Source organism: Paramisgurnus dabryanus, chromosome 21, assembly GCF_030506205.2.
Source record: "Paramisgurnus dabryanus chromosome 21, PD_genome_1.1, whole genome shotgun sequence".
In the NCBI taxonomy this organism is placed as follows: domain Eukaryota; kingdom Metazoa; phylum Chordata; class Actinopteri; order Cypriniformes; family Cobitidae; genus Paramisgurnus; species Paramisgurnus dabryanus.
In genome coordinates, this window is record NC_133357.1 from 28,949,747 (window position 1) to 28,974,498 (window position 24,752).

The 24,752-nt window shown below is 46.0% G+C and overlaps 2 protein-coding genes and 1 long non-coding RNA gene across 5 annotated transcripts in view; 2 read left to right on the forward strand and 1 right to left on the reverse strand.

The window, feature by feature from the left end:
* Positions 1-24,752, reverse strand: part of LOC135775928 (alpha-2,8-sialyltransferase 8F-like) — a 1,056,838-nt gene that overhangs the window by 793,219 nt on the left and 238,867 nt on the right. The gene's annotated exons all lie outside the window — the stretch shown is intronic.
* Positions 1-24,752, forward strand: part of LOC135775923 (alpha-2,8-sialyltransferase 8F-like) — a 97,229-nt gene that overhangs the window by 14,383 nt on the left and 58,094 nt on the right. The gene's annotated exons all lie outside the window — the stretch shown is intronic.
* LOC135776133 (uncharacterized) lies at positions 19,847-20,783 on the forward strand. The gene is made up of 3 exons (XR_010544057.2): positions 19,847-19,906; positions 20,196-20,257; positions 20,417-20,783. It is a non-coding gene; the product is annotated as an uncharacterized lncRNA (long non-coding RNA).

Below are 24,752 nucleotides of genomic sequence, written 5' to 3' on the forward strand. Positions count from 1 at the left end.
TATTTAACGTTTTAATGCTTCCGTGTAGAGATAATTAAGCCTTCTTCAGTTATTGTAATGGTTTGCCAGCAGAAACAAATTGTCTTACTAAACTAGCCGTTAGCAACAAGATGATGTTTTCTGAACCGAACTGTTGGCTCGGGGGCAGGGATCCAGTGCCCTGACAGCGTCATACACATCACGTGACCCTGCTGTGCAGGTCAGGAGTTCTAATAGACTGCCACCTATTGGTCATTAATGATTCAGCAACGTCTGCTCATTTGCTTATGATCCGGTAATATGGGTGACTCCGTGTTCAACTGCTGATCCAATAACATTTAAAAAACGAAAACGCAAGTTTTGTTTTCCTAAATTTTAGTTAGTTTTACAGGTCCACATTATAGTTATAGTTTAGTTTTAGTTTTTTTTAGAAACCTTCGTTTTTATTTTATTTCAGTTAACGAAAATGTTTTTTCACTAATAGTTTCAGTTTTCGTGATAGTTTTCGTTTACGATAATAACCCTGGTTGGAATCAGGTTCCTTTCCTGGAATGCTGTATTTGGTTTATGTCAAACATGTCCTCTGTTGTGGTGTCCAAATAATTCAGTTTTAGACTCATCTGTCCACAGAACATTATTCCAGAAGTAATGGTCTTTGTCTACATTCTCTCTGGCAAGCTTCAGTCTTGTTAGGAACTACACAACACGGAATCCCAGAGCAGAGGGTTTTAATGGTATGTATAGGAGATCACACTCAATGTCTTCAGATGGTATGTATACGAGGAAAACACTCAATGACTTCAGATAAAAATGCAAAATGTATAAGAGAAAACACTCAGTGTCCATGTGAAAAAGGTGCGGGGAACTGGAAACACTGGAGAGGCGAAACACAACGATATCCTCTCGTCGGCCTCAGGTGTGGGAAAACTCAGCCGGACTGCAAGACAACCACAGCAGTCCGTCAACAGAGACGAGTTCCTGGCGGGGTACAGAGAGAGAGAGAGAAGCGGTCAGAGTCTTCAGCAGCACGCGCGCTGGACAGCGCACTGCAACAGTCTGGGTGATCAGCAGAATTACGCGCTAGAGCGCACTGCGGCTGTCAGCGTCTTCAGCAGAATTACGCGCACATGAGCGCACTGCGGCTGGACAGCGAAAGGTGTAGATATCGATAAGAGTACTCTGACCAAGAGAATCCGAAGACAGCCAGCAGGGCGGGGAATCTGACAGGGCAAAGGCAGCAGAGAGCACGGTGAAAATAATCTAAGAATAAACTTAGACACAACAAGAACTAGACTAGACATGAACTAGACAGAGCTAGCGGGCAGGAACACACTAAGACGAACTTGCAAGGAACAGAAGAAGCGAGGGGAATTTAAATCAAACCGGATGGGCAAATAATAAGGATCAGGTGTGGGACGCCGGTGAGAAGAGTCGGAGATAATGAGGTCACCAGGTGGAAGGCGCGCACGTGTGGAGCTGTCAAAACATAAACACAACACAACACATGGTGAAACAAAGACAAAGCGGCCAATAAGACCGAAATCATGACAGGACTCCCCCCCCACGACCGCCACTGGGCGGTCCATGAGGAGGCTCACCCCGTCGCCGGCGGAGATCCTCTATCAGCCCAGGGTCCAGGATGTCCCGGGCCGGTACCCAACACCTCTCCTCCGGACCATATCCTTCCCAGTCAACGAGATATTGAAATCCCCTACCCCGGCGACGCATATCCAGTAACGACTTAACCGAATACACAGGGGCACCATCTATAAGCTGAGGGGTGGGAGGGGTGGGGGCAGAGGGAACAGGGTTAAGGTGGGAAAAATACACAGGCTTCAGTTTAGACACATGAAAAACTGGATGAACCCGACCGAGAGCTGGGGGCAATCTGAGCCTGACCGTCACGGGATTAATGACCTTAACAATGCTGTATGGCCCAAGGAATCGTGGAGCCAACTTGCGAGAAGGCTCACGGAGAGGTAAATCCTTGGACGAAAGCCATACTTTCTGCCCACAGATAAAACGGGGCGCAGTTCTACGGTGACGGTCGGCCGCGGCTTTGGTTCGTCTGGAAATCTGACGTAATGTAAATCTAGCTTTCCTCCAGGTGCGTTTGCAACGACGGACAAAAGCCAGCGCAGACGGAACCACCGCATCGGGTTCCTGTGATGGGAATAAAGGGGGCTGAAACCCCATGGACGCCTCAAAAGGGGACATGTTAAGGGAAGAAACAGGGAGAGAATTATGGGCGTATTCAACCCAGGGTAACTGTTGGCACCAGGAGCTCGGATATTGCGATGTCAGACAGCGGAGAGCTCTACCTAAATCTTGGTTAGCCCGTTCACATTGCCCGTTGGTCTGAGGATGATACCCTGAAGACAAACTAGCTGTGGAGCCTATTTGTCTACAAAATTCCTGCCAGAAACGAGAAATAAACTGAGGACCCCTATCAGAAACAACGTCTGTGGGCAGACCATGTAAGCGAAAGACGTGTTCGATCATAACCTGGGCAGTTTCCTTGGCAGTGGGTAATTTGGGCAAAGGGACAAAGTGAGCCGCCTTGGAAAAGCGGTCGACAATGGTCAAAACTACAGTGTTTCCCTTAGAACTAGGCAAATTGGTTACAAAATCGATTGCGATATGTGACCAAGGACGAGAGGGAATGGGTAATGGTTTAAGCAGACCAATAGGGGCTTGATGAGAGGCCTTATTACGGGCACAAACCTGACAGGCTAACACAAACTGTCTGACATCGGGACCCATAGAGGGCCACCAAAAACGCTGACGTACGGTAGCCAACGTTCTCCGAACCCCCGGATGGCAAACAAACTTGGACTCGTGACCCCACCGGATGACCTCGGAGCGAAGCGCATTCGGAACCCACAATCGACCCGCTGGGCACCCTTCTGGCACTTCCCCCTCCCGGCCGGCCCGTCTCACCCGTTGTTCTATTCCCCAGCGCAGGGCACCCACCACCCGCCCCTCCGGGAGGATGGTTTCGTCCCCAGCGGAACCGGGGCTTTCGAACAAACGAGAGAGAGCATCGGGCTTAGTATTCTTGGATCCGGGCCGGTACGAGAGGGTGAAGTTAAATCTGTCAAAGAAGAGCGCCCAACGAGCCTGACGCGAAGATAACCTCCTGGCTGAACGGATGTATTCGAGGTTCTTATGATCCGTCCAGACCAGGAAGGGCTCCGAGGTCCCCTCTAACCAGTGACGCCACTCACCCAAAGCCAGTCTGACCGCCAGCAGCTCCCGATTGCCTATGTCATAATTTCGCTCTGCTGGGTTTAACCGATGGGAGAAGAAGGCACAGGGATGCACCTTGCCATCCTTAGCAGACCGCTGAGACAAAACGGCGCCTACCCCGACATCCGAAGCATCCACCTCCACAATAAATTGAGCAGCCGGATCTGGAATAGAGAGAACAGGAGCAGAGATAAACCGGGACTTTAAAATATCAAAGGCCTCCTGAGCACTGGAATTCCAGACAAACCTCTCCTTAGTGGAAGTGAGAGCAGTAAGAGGTTGAGCAATCTGACCATAATTTCTGATAAATCGCCGGTAAAAATTGGCGAAACCCAGAAATCTTAATAAATCCTTACGGGAGTCGGGGACTGGCCATTCGGCCACCGCTTTGATCTTGGCAGGGTCGGGACGGATCTCACCGGGGGCAACAACAAAACCCAGGAACGAAACTGACTTACGATGGAATTCGCACTTCTCCGCCTTGACATACAACTTATTCTCTAACAGCCGGCGTAAGACTCGGCGGACATGCTGAGTGTGTTCCTGCATAGAGGGAGAAAAGATGAGAATATCATCTATGTACACAAAGACAAATTTGTTAACCATGTCTCTCAGCACATCATTAACCAGAGTTTGGAAGACAGAGGGGGCGTTACAAAGGCCGAACGGCAGAACGCAGTACTCAAAGTGTCCGGTAGGGGTGTTAAAGGCTGTCTTCCATTCATCTCCCTCTCTTATTCGCACCAAATGATAGGCGTTGCGTAAATCTAGCTTAGTAAAGAACTGCGCCCCCTGCAGGAGCTCAAACGCAGTAGACATTAAGGGAAGGGGGTACCTATTCTTAACAGTAATGTCATTTAAACCCCTATAATCAATACAAGGGCGCAGGGAGCCGTCTTTCTTGCCAACAAAGAAAAACCCCGCCCCTGCGGGCGAGGTGGAGGGACGGATGAGACCGGCACGCAGGGCATCATTAATATACTGGTCCATAGCCTCTCTCTCAGGACCCGATAACGAATAAAGTCTACCCTTAGGCGGAGAAGTGCCGGGGAGGAGATCAATAGCGCAATCATATGGCCGGTGAGGAGGCAGGGAGGTGGCCCGGGCTTTACTAAACACCTGAGCGATATCCGCATACTCCGCCGGGACCCCGGTCAAATCGACCGCCGGAACCTGAGGAAGAGAAAGAACAGAACCAGAAACAGCAGAACCAAGACATGACACATGACAAGACTGGGACCAAGACAAGATAATACTATGCTGCCAATCAACGTGAGGGTTGTGTTGCGCTAACCATCCATGCCCTAAAATAATAGGAGATAGAGACGCATGAAGGACGTGCAACACAATCTCCTCACGATGATTTCCAGACACAGAGAGACTCACAGGAGAAGTGCAATGTGTAATCCGCGCCATCTGCTGCCCCCTGAGGGACCAGACATCCAAAGGGGATTGGAGAGGAACAACCGGGACACCCCAGGCGCGCACCAGCGCCTCATCAATGAAGTTGCCCTCCGCGCCAGAGTCGAGAAGGGCAGTGGATGGATGGTCACGCCCGGCGCAGGACAACATGACGGGAAGCTGGGTACTAGACGCAGGGGAGAGCTTTGATGAAGTGGCGCCCACCAGGACTCCCGTATTCCCAGATGGGCAGCGGCCTTTTAACGGACAGGTCTTAGCAAAATGTCCGGATTTCCCGCAATATAAACACAGAGCCTTCTGCAAGCGTCTCTCTCTCTCTCTCTGTGACAGGCGCATGCGCCCCAGCTGCATGGGCTCAGACACGGCAGAGGGTGAAGATGATGAAGAGGGGGAAGTGGTGGTCTTGTCCGAAAACGCTCGCTGGCGAATGGAGCGCCGCTGCTCGCGAAGCAATCTCCGGGCCTCGATCCGAAGAACGAGGTCAATGATAGCATCCAATGAGGGAGGAAGATCATGGACAGCGATCTCGTCCTGGAGATCATCAGACAACCCCTCGACAAACTGCGCTCGGAGAGCCGCTTCATTCCAGTGGCAGGCAGCCGCTAGGGTCTTAAACTCGATGGCGTACTCGGTGACTGTGTGTCCTCCCTGAACCAGATGTGCCAACCGAGCCGCAGCGGCGTCCCCGCGCACTGAACGGTCGAAAAGCCTCTCCATCTCCTTGCGAAACTCCTGAAACGACCGACAGCAAGGATCGCGGGCGTCCCACACGGCCGTAGCCCACTCACGCGCCTTGCCGATCAGAAGGGTGATCACAAATGCAACCCGGGTGATCTCCAAGAAATAGCGGCGGGGCTGGAGGGCAAAGATCAAAGAGCATTGAGTCAAAAAAGCCCGACAGGAGGTAGGATTACCGTCGTATGGAGGTGGGGCAGTAATATGAGGCTCCGTCTGCGATGGCAGGCTGAGTTGGGTGGCATCGGCACTGAGCTGGTCCAAACGTGATGAAAGGTCCGACATACGGGCAGATAAGTCCTCACCCTCCGCGGGATCCATTTTGGCAAGTTCGTCCTGTTAGGAACTACACAACACGGAATCCCAGAGCAGAGGGTTTTAATGGTATGTATAGGAGATCACACTCAATGTCTTCAGATGGTATGTATACGAGGAAAACACTCAATGACTTCAGATAAAAATGCAAAATGTATAAGAGAAAACACTCAGTGTCCATGTGAAAAAGGTGCGGGGAACTGGAAACACTGGAGAGGCGAAACACAACGATATCCTCTCGTCGGCCTCAGGTGTGGGAAAACTCAGCCGGACTGCAAGACAACCACAGCAGTCCGTCAACAGAGACGAGTTCCTGGCGGGGTACAGAGAGAGAGAGAGAAGCGGTCAGAGTCTTCAGCAGCACGCGCGCTGGACAGCGCACTGCAACAGTCTGGGTGATCAGCAGAATTACGCGCTAGAGCGCACTGCGGCTGTCAGCGTCTTCAGCAGAATTACGCGCACATGAGCGCACTGCGGCTGGACAGCGAAAGGTGTAGATATCGATAAGAGTACTCTGACCAAGAGAATCCGAAGACAGCCAGCAGGGCGGGGAATCTGACAGGGCAAAGGCAGCAGAGAGCACGGTGAAAATAATCTAAGAATAAACTTAGACACAACAAGAACTAGACTAGACATGAACTAGACAGAGCTAGCGGGCAGGAACACACTAAGACGAACTTGCAAGGAACAGAAGAAGCGAGGGGAATTTAAATCAAACCGGATGGGCAAATAATAAGGATCAGGTGTGGGACGCCGGTGAGAAGAGTCGGAGATAATGAGGTCACCAGGTGGAAGGCGCGCACGTGTGGAGCTGTCAAAACATAAACACAACACAACACATGGTGAAACAAAGACAAAGCGGCCAATAAGACCGAAATCATGACAAGTCTGGCCTTTATGTTTTTCTTAGAGGGCAGGGTTTCCTCCAATGAAAGTTAAACTTGTGTAGTCTCTTTCTAAATTGTAGAGGCATGCAATTTCACATCAACAATAGCAAGAGCCTGCTGTAGGTCCTGTGATTAAATTTTAGGGTTTTTGGTGACCTCTTTTAGCATCTTGCTGTCTGCTCTCGAGGTGAACTTGCTTGGAAGGCCAGACCTGGGCACGTTGACAGTTACTTTGAATGTCCTCCACTTGTAGACTATTTTCCGGACAGTGAAATGACTGATTTCAAAGTCTTTGGAGGTCTTTTTAAATCCCTTTCCAGACTAATAAGCTTCTACAATCTTCTGTCTGAAGGCCTCAGATAGCTCTTTTTATCTCAATATGGTGTCTACTCTCACTTCAACATCCAAGAGCACACCAAACCAAATGTAGTAGATTTAAATAGGGCAAGCCTCCTCGTATCAATGTTCTAATCATGTGTACTTGTTATGATACACCTGTGTGTGATTTTAGCCAATATAAGTGGGAATAATTGTTGGGATGTCCTAACTTTTTCCTTTGTGACAATTCACATTTTTGTCAATCTTTTGTTTAATGAGTAAAACTAGGTCGGTTTTTGTTGTTTACCTGCAATTAAATCACTTTCTTTTCCAGACAAAAATAAAAACAAGATGAAAACCAGTGATATGTAAATATTTCTTAATAAAGAACAGAAAATGTAATGGGATGTCCTAGTTCTTTCACATGACTGTATATAACTGCTAAGATTGGTTTCACACAATGCATACGTGAACTGTTTGTTGCAAATCTTTAAGCACAGATGAGCGGCACAGAAGCAGAGCTGAAGCAGCTGTGCTCTGATTATTTCAGCGCCTGGGGCCTATAACATGAAGCCGGTTTAGTTGGTTAGCCAGGTATATTAGGATTAGGTTGTGCAATCCTGGGTTTTAGGTACCATGAAAATAGCTTGTACCAACAAGGCCTGATCACATTGGCGTGGTTTTGTCAACTTGAAATTAATCCTGTAATCCCTGAGTTTGTTTATTAGGCATCCAAATATTTATAACTTTAACTAATGATCTACACCTTCAACTCTATTGATATAATTGGTTACATGTATAGGTTGACCAATTTAACATCCAGGCCAATAATTAGGCTGATTTTTGGCGTAATTAAAAAAAGTGACTGTGGCCGATTTTGCTGCGAATAAGGCCGATTAATAGCCAAGCACATCTGCAGGCACCTAAGGGTTGTTGTAGAACACGTTGCACCGCCTCTTGCTGCAAGCAGATCTCTCCCTGAGGCTGCATGTGAGACTCTGGTGGAAGGTCTACCTCAGGGCTAGTCAACTGGCGGCCCGCAGGCCAAGTGCGGCCCGCCAATCATCTTTATCCGGCCCGCCGGTCACCTTTGGCCGTTTCTCAATTGGAAGGCTGCAGCCTTCGGAGGTCGCATATGCAGACTGCATACGTCATCAAGTTTAAGTTAACTGAGCATTACATTCACAAATCATAAGCATATTACAACAATTTACGATTAACTAAGAATAATAGTCAACTTTATAATTGTTAAAATTCTGAAATAAGACCTAATGACGTATGCAGCCTGGAAATGCGACCTCCGGAGGCTGCAGCCTTCGGATTGAGAAACGACTATAGTCTGATTTAAATTCAGCGTGGTTACTTTTACCTTTCCACTGTACATGACAAATGACGGCCGAAAACACGGAAAGTGAGTCAGAAAGGGTCTGCGTGGGGTGCCAACCATCTGCAGGTGCGTAATTATCCGATCCAATTCGAGCTTTGGATGCATTAAAGAAAATAAACTTATGCGACTTCACAGCATGTGACACGGCGACCGGAAGTGATGTATTTCAGTGTTACAATCAAAACTGTTTTTGTATTAATTTATCAGTAACACTTGAATACTTTAAAAATGATTGATTACTGGTAAGTAAATTATTAACTATAAATATATTCGTAGATTAAAGGTTATCTCCCATGACAGACTTATGATTAAACTACAATTTTATTACGATTATGAACTCCCGACAGTTATAACTGTAATGTACAATGGAAAGGCTGTTTAGCCTATATATCTATAAAATATTTATAAAAGAAAACATGTAGTGCAATTTTAGTCATTAGGAGAAGACTGACTATATGTTGTGAATACTTGACATGTAACAATTAATGAAAGTTAAACAGTTATAAACAAAATATGTTTAAGAGTGTTGATGTTTTACACTTTTACTATTAACATTTGGCTCTTACATGTTAAACTGCAATTGTTTCTGAATATTAATAAAGAAAATATAAGTTTTCACTAATTAAAAGGCAAAACACTGGATACAAGAAGTGTGAATATGTTTTGAAAATGCTTGCTTTTTAATATGTTTTTTTTATATATACTATAACAAAAATAACAAAAACAACAAAACACACACACACACACACACACACACATACATATATGTAAAAATATAGGGGTAAAAGTTTGGCCCTCGTCATATTTACAATTTTAAAATTTGGCCCCCGTAGAGTAGTTGAAGGCCCCTGGTCTACCTAATATTTATCCTAATTACTTATAAAAATTGAGTAACATTAACTTTATTGGAAGTAAGCAACGTTCTACTAAATTATTATTAATAATGATTAGCCGTTAGGAAAAAATTTATATTTACTTATTGCTTAATTTATTGACCAAATAACATTTTGTAAACATTTAAAAGTAATTAATGTAAGTACAAACTAACCCCTTACAATACATTTTAAAGCAGACATATCATGCTTTTAAATCTGTCCTTTTTACATATAAATCATCTATTTGTGGTCTATATAAAGCGAAACTGCAATGCTTGGGTCTGAATTCCTCATTATTATAGCCCGGGTGTGCCTCATAAGTCTTGAAAAGTGAAGCCTCTGGCTCTTTGAATACTTGACTGGCTGGCTGGCTGCAGTACAAGTCATAACCCCGCCCTCTCCATTCAAACAAATGGGACTCTGCTCTAAATAAAAAAATTATTTACACTTCCAATAAAAGTTTCCGAAAGATAGTTTTAGTCCTTTTAAGTAGTTGTTATCACATTGATATATGTTCAAGTGTTCATTTTTGTGATAACTTTCATTTTAGCTAGTTATTTGATGCTATAGAAACGGGGCGTGTCGTTAAGATTGGCGTGGTTTAATTGGTCGCGTGACCGTTTGGGCGGAAGTTTGATACCGCGGCTCCGCCTCTGGCTCCACGGACGATTCCTTCTGCGCATGCCCTGGCTCCAAACTGACGTTTTTACGTAACATGGCGGCGACCGTGGACGGACATTTTTGGCTTCAATTCATTACAATGGAGGGAGGCGACGTCGCGTCGTCCATCTTTTTTTACAATCTATGTTATAGCCCCACGGCCCCCTTTCTACCCCTTTTCTGATGTGCATCTGAGAGCAACTCGTTTTGGTTCTGTCTTTTTAAATGCACGTCATACCCTGCCCCCACTCCAGGTTGCAGAGGTGACACTCGGTTAAACTCCACCCCGTTCGGCCATTTTTGTAGTTTTATAGCAGAGATACGATTATCTAGCGGCACAGAAACTTTTTATTTACTCGTTATTCACAAAATGTAAACAACGGAAGACTTGTCCATCCAGCCTTACATGTTCGCGCCAGAGTCGGAAATGGAGCGAGATGAAAATGAAGACGACGAACCTGCAGAACAACGTCTTCATATGGAAGTATCGCAATGGTGTGTTAATGCCGGCTGTCTTATTTCAGAATATTAACAATTATATAGTTGACTATTATTCTTAGTTAATTGTAAATTGTTGTAATATGCTATAACTTAATCCCAGGTTGATGACCAAATGCGACATCTGCAGGCTGCAGCCTTCGGATTGAGAAACGGCACTGCTAAACCATGACCACCGTGTACTTTAAAGTTATTTACAGCTTACCGAAGTGCTCTGCTCGTCGTCTCCAAAGATAGAAGTAATTGACCCCTCAATCAGACGAAGTCTATCGGCAAATCCTACTTTATACTGGTGGAGGTTGGAGAAATAGTTATCCTTGAAGTGCTTCGCGCACTAAAAAATGACATTTCTGTGAAAAATAAAACTCAACCAGGCACAGGTTCAACAACCGAACATTTTGATTAACTCTCTCGTAACGTCTCCATCCTTGAGCTTGGACTACAATATCGCAGCGAGAAATAAAAAATGGCGGATTGCTCGAAGTGTTGGGCTGGGAGTCGATGTCCTTATTCTACAGTTCCGCTGCAAATACTGTGACGTAATTGTTCAAAAAACGTAATAGATAGTAGAAAAATCAGAACAGGTTGGAAAATATGACCAAAACAGAATATAAAGATATCAACAAAGCACCTGAAGAGACTAATTTCAACTATTATGTACTTCTAAACACTACAAATATACAACAAAATGCATTTAAGAGCTAAGAAAGTGGATTTAGCATGATATGTCTCCTTTAAGTAAAATACATAAAGCTTCTTGAACATATCCCAGTGCTCCAGACTAACATTTGAGAGGGGTGGCACTGGCTGTAATCTCCCTGCACTCTGACAATATCATTTGGCCAGTACTTGTAATTTGGCATTCTTGGCCTCTTTCCCTTTATCAGACACTCCTCAACACTTTCCCTGGCATCAATTTTTTCCAGTTCTGGGCCTTCTATACTTATTCTGATGAGGTCCTCCACTGTGTCTGGTTTGAGACGTGACCTCACGTCAGAAAAAAAAATAAAACAGATAGGATGGTTTTAAGAACATTGATTTAAGTAACAGCATAAGTGTGAATAATCAAAAAATTGTGTCACTACTTTGTAGTCAGAAGAACAGTATGGTTCCTTCGACAACATGATGTCCCAGAGTTCTACACTGTTAGATGTCGCTGTAGATTTAGCAGTACATTACTGTAAAAATCCACAGTACTATACTGTATGTGTACATTACAGTACAGTGCTGCAGTTCATAATGCATTCTGGGTAAATTTGTTTGAGCGGGAAAATTTTACAGTATATTTTGGTCTTGATGTAACCTTGCTGTAGCCATTGCTGTAATGTGCCAGGTGTACTTGCAATAATCAGAGAAAGTGCGCCAGAGTCAAATCACACAGACAGCACAACTCCTGGCTGCAGCTGAAGGAGGATGATTGATTTCTGGCAGTTCGGTAAGTTTGAAATATTTCTGTTTCATGAAAACTTAATTTTTAGTTTAAGAATGTTGTCAATAGTTTGTCACAATATTGTTTTAAACGTGCAATGAGAGAGAAAAACGGTCGCCAACAAAGTTTCAATCTCCCCCAGAAAGTAAGCTTACACACAGATGTCTACCGCTGCTTTAACTCGCTTTACACCTTTTTTTTAATGAATATAGGGTTGTTTTAACTAAATTATGAGGGTTTTGGTGAGTTTATATTGTGTTGAAAGTGTGGTGACAATGAAACTATTTTTAACGAAATGGACAAAGACCACCCGCCAGCGCGATCTTGCGGTCCCAGCATAATGGTCGTTTATCTCGGCGTTTCATCCGTTCAGTTAGCGTCAGAGAAAAGTATTAAAGGTGCTCTAAGCGAATTGAAGCGTTTTAGACCATAAAACATTTTTTGTTACATACCGGAAACATCTCCTCACTATCTGCTTTGCCTGTCCGCTGATCAAACTGTAAAAAAACGCGATCTCTGTAGACAGCCCAGGCTTCACAAACGGCAATATCAACATAGTGGCCAAACCTAGCATCACAAAACAAAACAAAGTATTCCAGCCAATAAACGACAAAAAGGATTTGGGGGTGGGGGTTGGGCGCGTTCATGAAAGCACGGAAGGGAGGGGGAGGAGTTAGCTACGCTCTGTCTGTTTGAAAACAGTTCAAACATCAACAGGAAGTGACGTCGCACATTATTCGCTTAGAGAGCCTTTAAGTTAGACTGTTTGGCAAGGCTGACTCGTGGTTGTAAACAGTCAGGACTTGACACACCGTACACAGCATACTGTAGTACCGAACTCCTCCACAGAAGTGAAAACAAGAAACCTCATATTTAACTGGATACATGCATCGAACTCATCGCAGCTTTAACTTCGACCAAATATCATTCAGACCTGGGCTCATCTTAATATCAGATGAACGAAAGGGATTGCCGCGCTTATTGTTGTTGTTATTATATTACGGTATATCCGCAAAAGCAGAGAATATCTTCTCTTAAGTGTTTTACACGCCCAGTAAGTTGTCCAATACATTTTTATGGCAAATCGTTTCCACCACTTCAGATGCATTACGTGCAGTATATATAAGTTTCCAAAACACATCAAATCAATGCACGAAAAGAGAATGGGCTCCGCATTTACGTACCTTTGTCTTCTCGTCTCTGTCATCTGATCCTTACTCTGGATGTAAAATAGTCCATTATAACATCGTGTAGGAAACTGGCATCACCAGGATTGCTCAGATTTAGGCGATCATGTTTATCTTTAAAGTGAGCAGCTAGCTACTAACTTATTTAAAAAACTTTGCGTGAAATAGTGTTACACCGCAGCCGGTCCGGGTTAAACATTAGGGGCAGTCTTTTTACCTTGTCACTATAAATCGCTATTTTCTGCACTAAACGAGACATTTTCAGAGATTTTCTGTAGACAAGATGATTTAATAATAAAAAAAAGACTTATTTAGATATTTATATATAATATAACAACTTGTAACATTTGTATTTTTTACAGTCTTACCATTGCTTGTAAGCTGGATTGGGTAAGATGGATCATCTTTAAAGGAACCGTCTCGGTTACGTATGTAACCCTCGTTCCCTGAAGGAAGGGAACGGAGACGTCACGTCGTGACCGACGAATTGGGAACCGCTCCGCGGGTGACCTATCTACTTCGAGAACTATAAGAAACGCCAATGAACTTGGCATGCAGGTATTTGCATAATGCCGGCGCCGCCCCGCCAGGTGCGTATATAAGCCGCAGGTGCACAATACCAAATTAGCTATATTATTGCTGAGAAGCCGAGCAGCAGTGCCCGGCCTGAAAACAGCAATGGAACAGCAAACTGTGGCGACGGGACGTGACGTCTCCGTTCCCTTCCTTCAGGGAACGAGGGTTACATACGTAACCGAGACGTTCCCTTTCAGTCGGTCACTACGACGTCACGTCGTGACCGACGAATTGGGAATCCCTACCAAAACGCCACTGCAGCTGAACCCTTCCAGTGTCTGTAAAAGCCCTCCGCCCTCCACATAGGGGGCGGAACCTAAGGCGAAATGCAGAAGGCCGGTCACTACCTGTTCCTTAACCCACGATAGTGAAGCAGCGAACTGGGGAAGCGTCTAAACTGAGCGGAGCTAGAACACTGCGGAAGCCATCCCCTAAGAAGGTTGAATGGATGACATAAAAATATGAAACAACCGAAGGTTGCTCATAAAAGTCTCTGAACAAAACATAGTATGCAGAGAGATGCAGAGCAGGCTCTGCTAAGGAAAACGTGGAGGATTAGTACCCCACGGAGTATACACACAAATGAACCCCACGTAGGGGACAAATGTGGACGCCTAGCCTACACAGGTTTACAGAGAATACATCAGTGATAGGTTGACAGCGGATGCTCCGCAACACCAGCTATCAGGGCGGTGGAGGAGAGGCAAAAACAGTTTTTTAGACGTTTTTGCCCCGATGGCCTTCCATATTGGTGCAGATGTGCAGCACCAAAATAGAGGCTCCAAGCCGACACACGAGCCGACCCTCGGCATTCTTAACTAGTTAGTAGAAAGAACCCGAGTGGAAACCGGTTCGACACGAACACTATAGAATCTTGTGAACGTATTAGGTGTCGCCCAGCCTGCAGCTCTACAAATATCTGTTAGCGAGGAACCGCGAGCCAGTGCCCAAGATGATGCCACACTGCGTGTAGAGTGAGCACGTAAATTAAATGGACAAGGCACATTCTGCTTTTGATATGCAAGGGCTATAGTATCCACAATCCAATGGGACATCCTCTGCTTGGTGACAGCTTTTCCTTTCTGCTGACCACCGTAACAAACAAAGAGCTGATCTGAGGTCCTAAAACTTTGCGTCCTGTCTATATACACACGTAGTGCACGAACAGGGCATAACAAAGCCGTGGCTGGGTCTGCCTCCTCCAAAGGCAGCGCTTGGAGGTTCACCACTTGATCTCTGAAAGGAGTGGTGGGAACTTTGGGCACAAAGCCGGGCCGGGGTCTCAGTGTTACGCTGGATGCAGCCGGCCCGAACTGAAGGCACGATTCATCGACCGAAAATGCATGAATATCCCCTATCCTCTTAACAGAAGCCAAAGCAAGGAGAGTTAATGTTTTCATAGTAAGAAATTTAACACTCACACTATGCAGAGGCTCAAATGGGGCTTCCTGGAGTGATTTCAGCACCAAGGACAGGTCCCATGGAGGAATAGAGGGAGGACGCGAAGGATTCAGTCTTCGAGCGCCTCTAAGAAATCTAATGACCAGGTCGTGCTGACCCACTGTCCTACCGTTTACGGGTGAATGGTGAGCTGATATCGCAGCTATATCGACCTTAATAGTGGATGGTGACAGCCTATTCTCCAAACGGCGCTGGAGATATAAAAGCACAACACTAATCGGGCATTCTCGGGGGTTTTCACTTTGGGAAGAACACCAGTCGACAAACAGGTTCCATTTAAGCGCGTAAGCCTGTCTCGTAGACGGCGCTCGCGCTGCAGCAATAGTGTTAGATACCTCTTGCGGTAAATCACTCAAATCCTCCGTGCCCCGTCCAGAGACCACACATGGAGGTTCCACAGGTCGGGGCGCGGGTGCCATAATGTGCCCTCTTGTTGAGAAAGAAGGTCCTTCCTCAGGGGAATCTTCCAAGGAGGGGCTGTCGCGAGGAGAGAGAGTTCTGGAAACCAACTCCTGGTTGTCCAATACGGTGCCACCAACAGCACGCTCTCCTCGTCCTCCCGGATTTTGCATAGGGTTTGCGCAATGAGGCTCACCGGAGGGAACGCGTATTTGCGCATGTTTCGCGGCCAGCTGTGTGCCAATGCATCCACGCCGAGCGAGTCGTCGGCTAGTGAATAGAACAGGCGACAATGGGTCGTCTCTGGGGAAGCAAACAGATCTATCTGCGCTTTGCCGAAACGTCTCCAAATCTGCTGAACCGCAATGGGGTGGAGTCGCCATTCGCCGGGACGCGCAGCCCGAGAGAGCGCATCCGCCTCTACATTGAGCGTGCCCGGGATGTAAATGGCACGAAGAGACCTCAAATTCTTCTGACTCCAAGTGAGGAGATGACGGGCGAGATGCGACAGGTGACGCGAGCGTAAACCGCCTTGACGATTGATGTACGCCACGGTCGCAGTGTTGTCTGTGCGAACTAATACATCTTTGCCCTGTAACTCGTTGCTGAAACGGACGAGCGCAAGATATACAGCCCACATTTCTCGGCAATTTATGTGCCAATGCAGCTGGGGTGCCGTCCAGACCCCCGAAGCCGCAAGCCCATCGTACGTGGCCCCCCACCCCGTGTCCGAAGCATCTGTGCATACTATTGCATGCCTGGAGACCTGTCTCAGAGGCACACCGGCTCGGAGAAACGCACGGTCTGACCACGGAGTGAAAGTGCGACGACACGCAGGTGTAATGATAACACGGTGAATGCCGCGCAGCCACGCTCTCCTCGGGACTCGATCGTGAAGCCAATGCTGAAGCGGTCGCATATGAAGCAGTCCGAGCGGAGTTACAGCTGCGGCTGCTGCCATATGCCCCAGGAGCTTCTGAAATTGTTTCAGCGGGACCGCGCTCTTGCTCTTGAATGTATTCAGGCAAGTCAGAATCGACTGTACACGCGCTTCTGTTAGACGAGCTGTCAAATCGATCGAGTCCAGTTCCATACCGAGAAAAGAGATTCTCTGCACGGGGCAAAGCTTGCTCTTTTCCCAGTTGACCCGAAGACCCAAACGAGCGAGGTGTTTTAAAGTTAAATCTCTGTGATCGCACAGCGTCTGACGTGTTTGAGCTATTATTAGCCAATCGTCCAGATACGCGAGAATGCGCACACCTCTCTCTCTCAGGGGTTTTAAAGCCCCCTCCACTACTTTGGTGAATACACGGGGCGACAGAGAGAGCCCGAATGGGAGGACTTTGTACTGGTATGCTCGCCCCTCGAACGCAAAGCGGAGAAACGGCCTGTGCCGGGGGAGAATCGATACATGAAAGTACGCGTCCTTCAGGTCGATAGATGCGAACCAATCGTTTGGACGAATGCATGGAAATATGCGTTTGGGCGTCAGCATCTTGAACGGCATTCTGTGAAGTGCACGGTTCAGCGAACGCAGGTCCAGGATCGGTCGCAAGCCGCCGCTTTTCTTGGGTACAATAAAGTAAGGGCTGTAAAACCCCGACCTCATCTCGGCTGGAGGGACCGGCTGGATCGCGTCTTTCGCCAATAAGACAGCGATCTCCGCACGGAGGACGTGCGCATCGGCAGCTCTCACCGTAGTGAAACGAACGCCGGAGAATTTGGGGGGACGCCGGGCAAATTGGATCGCGTAGCCGAGACGAATCGTGCGTAAAAGCCAACGCGACGGGCTGGGAAGCTGTTCCCACGCCCCCAGACACCGTGCGAGAGGAACTAAAGGCACGATCGGTGTACCCGCGGCGGGCGCAACGGAGGTGATCGCCGGTGTGTGCGTATTGGCCGCACCGACAGTAGTGTTGTGCATGATAACACTCACCTGAGTCCGCTGCTGGGTGGGTGAGTAAGGGAGGCTCTGCTGAAGACACCTCACGCCACTCGATACACCCTCTGGCGAAGGGGGAGGAAGACGATGGGTTATGAGCCCGTGATGGTCTTCTCTCCCCTGAGAAGTCAGAGAGCGCGATGGGGTTATGAGCCCGTGCGTTGCTCTCGAACTCCTCTGATGAGTCGGAGAACGAGGGGGGGTTATGAGCCCGCTCGTGTCTCCGGCGCTCATCTGACCTAGAGATGGAAGTGGAATTCGCTCTTTTTGTGGAATTGTGGGTGCCGACTGAAAAGTCGGCGGAACAGAAAAATGAAACAAAAGATTCCCCAACCGGCCCTCCTCCGGTGGGGGGAGTGGTGCCTTCACCATCTCCCGAAGAGCGATCCCCTCCATCTCTAGGTCGCCCGTCTCAGGGCCGCTTCGATCTCCTCTTTCCACCCTTCGGAGCGGGCTGAGCGGGCGGGGCGGGCTGCTGGCGACCGGTTCCTCGCTTCTTAGAAGAGCCCCGGGGAGGAACGGAGGCGGCCGCCGCAGGACGCCCTCGGCGAGGAGCAGGCTGAGGCGCCGACGTGGACGGGGCAGGCGCAGGACGCTTCCGACGCGGCATGATTTGAGCTATGGCCTCAGTCTGCTTCTTGGCCGCGGAGAATTGCTGCGCAAACTCCTCGACCGTCTCGCCGAACAGGCCGGTCTGGGAAACCGGAGCATTCAGGAGCCGGGTTTTATCAGCATCCTTCATGTCCGCCAGACACAGCCAGAGATGGCGTTCCTGGACTACCAGGGTAGACATCGCACGCCCGACGGCGCGTGCGGTGACCTTGGTCGCACGAAGCGCCAGATCAGTGGCCGCACGCAGTTCAGAGAACTCCGCCGAGTCGTGACCTCCCGCGTGCAGGTCCCTCAGAGCCTTAGCCTGATGAACCTGCAGCAATGCCATGGCATGCAGGGCTGAAGCTGCCTCCCCACAAGCTTTGTAAGCAGCACCGGTCAGCGCCGACGACTGCTTACAAGCCCGTGAGGGGAGAGTAGGCTGGTCCCGCCAGGAGGAAGCGACACCGGCCGGACACAACTGCATCGCGACCGGCCGCTCCACTGACGGGATACCAGTATACCCCCTGGCATCTCCACCCTCGAGAGAGGTGAGGGGTGAAGGCTGAAACGGCCGGTTCCGGGCGGAAAACGGGGTTTTCCACGACCGCGTCAGCTCTTCATGCACCTCGGGGAAGAAGGGCACCGGGGGCGAGGACTGAGAAGCCCTGGCACCCCCGAAGTACCAATCATCGAGGCGGGACGGTTCAGGTGGGGGAGGTTCAGTCCACTCCAAGCCGACCGCCGCCGCCGCCCGAGCGAGCATGGCTGCCATCTCGGGGTCGAACGCAGGACCCGCAACCCGACCCGAAGGCGGGAGCGGATCTGGATCGACGTCCGAGGCTGACAACCCCCCCTCCGACGTTACGGTGGACATCGCGTCCGGTGGAGGCTCGACAGAGCGCGAGGACACCGTAGAACACGGGCCGCTCGTCTCCATCGGGACCTCCGCTGGCAACGGATCAGGGCGCTGGGAGCTGCTGGACGAACCAGCAGACCGACCCAGCACCGTTATACGGAGGTCATCCTTCGCAAGTTTGGTAGCTGCGCCCTTAGCAGCACCAGACTTGGAAGGCGGGTGCCGTTCCCGGAGAAACGACACCCGTCTCCGCAAATCCGCCATAGTCATGCCCTCACAAGTGGAGCATGAACTATCACGCAACGCTGCCTCTGCGTGCTGGAGCCCCAGACACGAAACACAGCGCTCGTGGCCATCCCGGGGAGCGATGAACACACCGCATCCAGAAACGGAACACGGGCGGAATGCCATCTTTAAAAAGACGCACCCGACCGTGACACGAATGAGTGACTGTCTTTAAAAAGACACAAAGCTCAAACGTGCTGCTCTTTTAGGGAAATCACTCTTTTTGTGCGAGCTGGTGAAACACACAGGGAGAGGCAAACGCACTCACTCAACTCAAGTCTTAAAAGGGACAGAGAGAGAGAGAGAGAAAGGGTGGAGAAAACACTGCGAGCCTCCGCTGAGGTGTCTTTGCCCAACCAACTTCAGCAAGCTGAGATCTTTTTCCTCCAAGAACAGGGATCTACGAAGATCAGTATAGCTTCTCGAGAGCAGATGTCTGCCGGCTTCGAAGCAAAAAGCTAATTTGGTATTGTGCACCTGCGGCTTATATACGCACCTGGCGGGGCGGCGCCGGCATTATGCAAATACCTGCATGCCAAGTTCATTGGCGTTTCTTATAGTTCTCGAAGTAGATAGGTCACCCGCGGAGCGGTTCCCAATTCGTCGGTCACGACGTGACGTCGTAGTGACCGACTGAAAGGGAACAGGCATGTACATTATGTACAGTTACAAGTCATGTATTTTTTTGACTGAAATATTAAATGCTTTCACGTCACATGTAAAAGTACAAAGGGAATGTGGCTAATCACTTTTTATTTGTAATTTACCTGAGTGTCCTTGCACTTTTCAGGTGTTAAGGCAGATGTGGAGGCACACGGGTGACACCAGACACACCCAAGCACATTATGTTCGGTAAGTTTGTACTTTACCACTACAGCTTCTTAAAAATACCCATGTATACACTCATTCACAATTCCCACACACAACACTGTAACACGACCATACACAACATGTACAGAATTGTCTTAGTTTGCCATGTAGAAATATACAAACAGAAATATTCAGACTTTGGTTTTTAAGAAATTTAATTTAATTATTGTATTTATTTAGCAGAGGTGTCCCTGGACTTTATTGACAAAAGATTTTGTTTTCAGAATAAAAAGTTGTGTCCAAATCAGTAACAATTGTTCTTTCTGTTCAGGACATCCAATCATGACAGGATCCAGGTGGATGCTGTCCATTGAGAAAAGAGTTTGTTCAGCGGTAAGTGAATCTTCTGTATTTTTATGTAATTAGGTGTGGAACAGTAGAATAAGAGCAAAAGGTTTCAGAATAGGAGTAAATTCAAGGCTGAGTTTAGTTTTTTAAGAATCTTTTTCTATCTTATATTTGTTGACTTAATGTTTATGATATTTCTAACAGGTTTCTGGATAGAATTAATTCCAAAGATGGGAAAAAGTGCACATCCAGACAAGGAGCAAGCAAAAAGACAAGGAACTTGGTGCAGAGAAAAGCTGTGGCCATTAACCCCCATGTGAACAGCTTCATGCAGTCCCTGATTGAGTTCGAATGGACGACTTCAAAGTAAAGGCCACTGTGGTCTGTCTGCCACAGTTTAATTTTTAATTTATTTTTAGTGTTCAATGAAATTCAAGTAGAATATTTAAAACTATGGGCCAGTGTTCTTTTTACCACAGTGAAATGTTACCTTTTAGTCGATGATGGACTTTAAACTGAAAACTTCAAACTATGGACCAGTGTCCTATTTGCCAGAGTTAAATATGTTACAGCAGGGTTCTCCAAACTTGTTTATACTTGTTGATTTTATTTTATTTAACTTGTTTATATGTTTATTATTGTTTAAAATCTTGTTTAAAATATGTTTTGTTTCAATTAAATGTTTTTTTTAAATAAAATTTTGATACATACATTGCTTGGATTGCCTTTTAATTCATTATGTTTTAATGTAGCATTTTTACCATATTAATAACTATAGATTTAAACCTAAATATCTAGCTATTATATATAAATTTATTGTATTAACTGTAATAAGTAATAAATAGTATTTATGGTTCAATATAGACATTACAGTAAATTACTGTAAAATAGACTACTGTAATAAAATATTGTAAAATTACAGTACAGTACTGCTTTGTAACTATACAGTACTAGTTTGTGTACTGTAAAATGGTATTACAGTACAGTACTGTAAAACCAAAATACAGTAACTTACTGGCAACCGTGCTGCCAGTACCGTACTGTAAAAATACAGGGAAATCGTTAACAGTGTAGGTAGTCCTTATCTACGAAAGAGACTGTGATCATTGTTTTCAGTGCCTGAAACTACTCTTTAGCTCAATCTTGGTCACATCTATTCCTATTATTAAATAGAGAGATGATTAGCATTTGTGGCCTACATAACCTGATCAAGGCTAGTTTTTAAGAGATTGACTTGGCTCCATAGACATTACCTTTCTAGGACAGAAAAATTTTTCTCTTTCTCAGCTGGCCAAGTGTCATGATTAAAGATGCTGAAACATCTCACTGCCTTGGCATTAGGTGTTTCATGCATGCTCCCCACTGTGCCTGTCATCAAAAACAATAAAAATAATACAAAATGATAAATACTGTGTAACGATCAGCCTTATTGGCCGAGTTACAAAGATAAAAAAAATGGGGTCAGATTTGATAGAAGCAAAATAGCAACTCCACTCTCCAGCAAACTTTGAGCTAAGCTAAGCAAATAGTGATGGGTCGTTCGCGAACGAGCGGCTCTAAGAGCTGATTCTTTGTAGCGAACGAGCAGAGCCGAATCTTCAGACGCAGGCAGGGCAGCCGAGCCAGAAGAGCCGAATCTATGAAAAGAGCCGGACTGCCATCACTAAAATGTAGAGCCGGAGCTTGAGCCGAAAGAGCCGAATCAATGGAAAGAGCCGGACTGCCCATCACTATAAGCAAAACATGTCTTCTTCTTCTTTCCGTTAAATGGCCGTTCACTCCTTTAGGAGCATTACTGCCACCTACTGTGTACCTTGCGCACATAAGTAATGAATTGCAGAGAAAAAAAACTTATTAATAACCCTTTACGTAAACCCTTTAACATCCCAGAGGATGCTGACACTGCATGTTTCAGATCCTCCAGCTTCCACATTGAGCTCCTCAACCCTTTCCCAATAGGTCCATGGTGCTCACTAGCCTGTTCTTTATATTACTAAAAAAAATAACACTACGCTGTTCTTCATATTTACTACACTTAAAAAGCACATGTTCCACTGTTTCAACAACACCACATTCATCACACATACCATTTCCATGCTTCCCACTAAATGCCAGTGTTGAATTTAACCCTGTATGACCCATCCTTAGTCTAGAAATCATACACCTTCACTGTAAAAAAATAAGCTGTAATTATGCAGCTGGTTGCCAGTAACTTATTGTAAAAGATAAAGACTGAACATTTTTCATGTTCATTTAACTTTGAACAAACTGTTGCTAGTAAATAACATAAATGTAAAATCTACAGTAAGTTACAGGCAGCTAGTTGCCAGTAATACCCAGTAATACTGTTAATTTCTACAGACATTTTTTACAGTGTTTCTATGTCTTCCATAGCACGATTCTTTATTCCCCACTGATTTTACAATACTATAATACCACCTACCTGTACTGCTACTTTCCCATCTTTGTTGCCATATTCTTATTACTTCTCTATTGATTATTGATCTAATTTCATTTCTTCCTAAAGGTATCTTAATATCTAAAGTCTTTTCCTAATGCTTCTTTTACTTATTTATCTGCTGTTTCATTTCCTATATCCCAATATGTGCTGGTATCCAATAGGGTTGTTGCAGTGATAGAATTTTCCCACCGGTTAATCCCGGTTATACTGGTATCACCGGGTGGAAGGGGCTTATAAATGCGCATAATTAGAGGCAATTGTTTAAATGCAGCACTTGCATACGCTGCATTAAGTCGCTTATGAATCCATGTGCAATGCGAGTGTAACAGCTGTTTTAAGATGCAATTTGTATTATCTGCGCCACTAGATGGCGCCAGATCAAATCAATAACAATGACGTTGTTTAATGACGCTCTGAAGCAGCGTGGAATTATGGGATTTTTAGTGTTTAACTCAACCGCTGATGGCGATCAATCAGACGCGAACGAGAAATCACGTTGACGGATAAGGTAATCAAGTCTTATAAATGTTGCGTTTGATGACATAGTTTATTTCATTATGTAAGTTTATATGTGATGTTCAAAACGAAATTGTTAGATGATAGATGTCACAGTATTAGTCAAAATTTGATGGTTAACACAGCACAGAATTAAGTTTTTAACTTACAATCTACAATGATTTTTCACATAATGTATTGACAGTGTTAATTGTGAAGTGTCTTAAAATGACCATTTATATTGCTGTTCAATACCTCTTGATGTGCATATCGTCCGCTGGAAGACGCGCTGATTACAGTCTACACACTAATGTTGTGATCAATATAATAGCATACGTTTTTTGAAGGGTTACGAATCAAAACAACTCACCCATGGCGTAAAACACAAGCAGGATCAGAATATCGGTCTAGTTAAATGTTGTCGCGAAGCTCTCTCTATCCAGATAATGCAACACCAAATTGATCCTCATTCTTTCTCTTGTTTTATTCCAAACTCTTCTTGGGTGGTTTGGTTGGCCCATACGCTTACGGAGCTGTCTTTACTGACACAACCACCGGCAGACTGTAAAAAGTAATCCATAAGTCCATAAGCAAGTGCGTAGCCCGACAGGCCCTAACGCATAGTTCCGCATTTGTCCACGACACTGGCTGCGTCCTAAAACTCAAGGCAGTGACTTGTTGCCTCGCTGCCTCATGAGGAAATGACTTCGGAGGCATGAAGGCAGCTCAGAGAAAGGCTTTCGGACGCAGTTCAAAGGCAGCGTTTTTGAAATATAAACAGAGAGCGCCTTTGTGATAACTAATTACATATTTGAAAACTACAATACAAATTTCTCGCTAGAAATGCAATTAATGCAAGATGGTCTCCTTGCGGCCTATTGTGGATGTTTGTCTTGACCTGCAAATGCATTAACTGTTAAATGTGATAGCTTAACATATAGCAAAAAGCAGCAAATCCTATTGTAAAACGTTTGTAGTACCCTGTTCATGGTTGAGAAGTCCCTCTCACAGTTTACACTACTGACTGGGACCTTCAGAGCAATAGAAGCCAGCTGGCTCATAGTTGGGTACAGGACACCAAACTCCTCATATTTTGAGGACAGTTCAGACAATATTGCCAGCTGTGTCTTGTTTTAAAAAGGTTAAAAATGATATCAGTAACACAGTGTAGTGTTCATGACAATGTCATGTAAAAATGTCACATTTGTAAGTTACCTTAAGTGGACCTGAGACCACTTGCTCCCTGAAAGAAGCCCATTCTTCAAGGACTGTTCCAAAATCGACACTGGAACAAAACTTATCTACCAGTATTCTCAGTTTTGTGTGTGCAATGTCATTAGGGAGTGTAGCTGCTTGTGGACCAAGTTGTCAGGATTCTGCCGGAGTCTTGTTTGATATTTATATCTAGTTAAATATGGCAGGGTTCTGACAGTACAATGTTTTGTGTGGGAAAACGTGATTTTAGTATTGTCATATTAGACCACGTTTTTCCCGTGTCTCGTCTCTTTTTCCCCGCTCCCTTGCATCCTCTTGTCTTTGTTTCAGTGTAAGTGTATCTAGTTTATTGTTTGTTGTTCATGTATA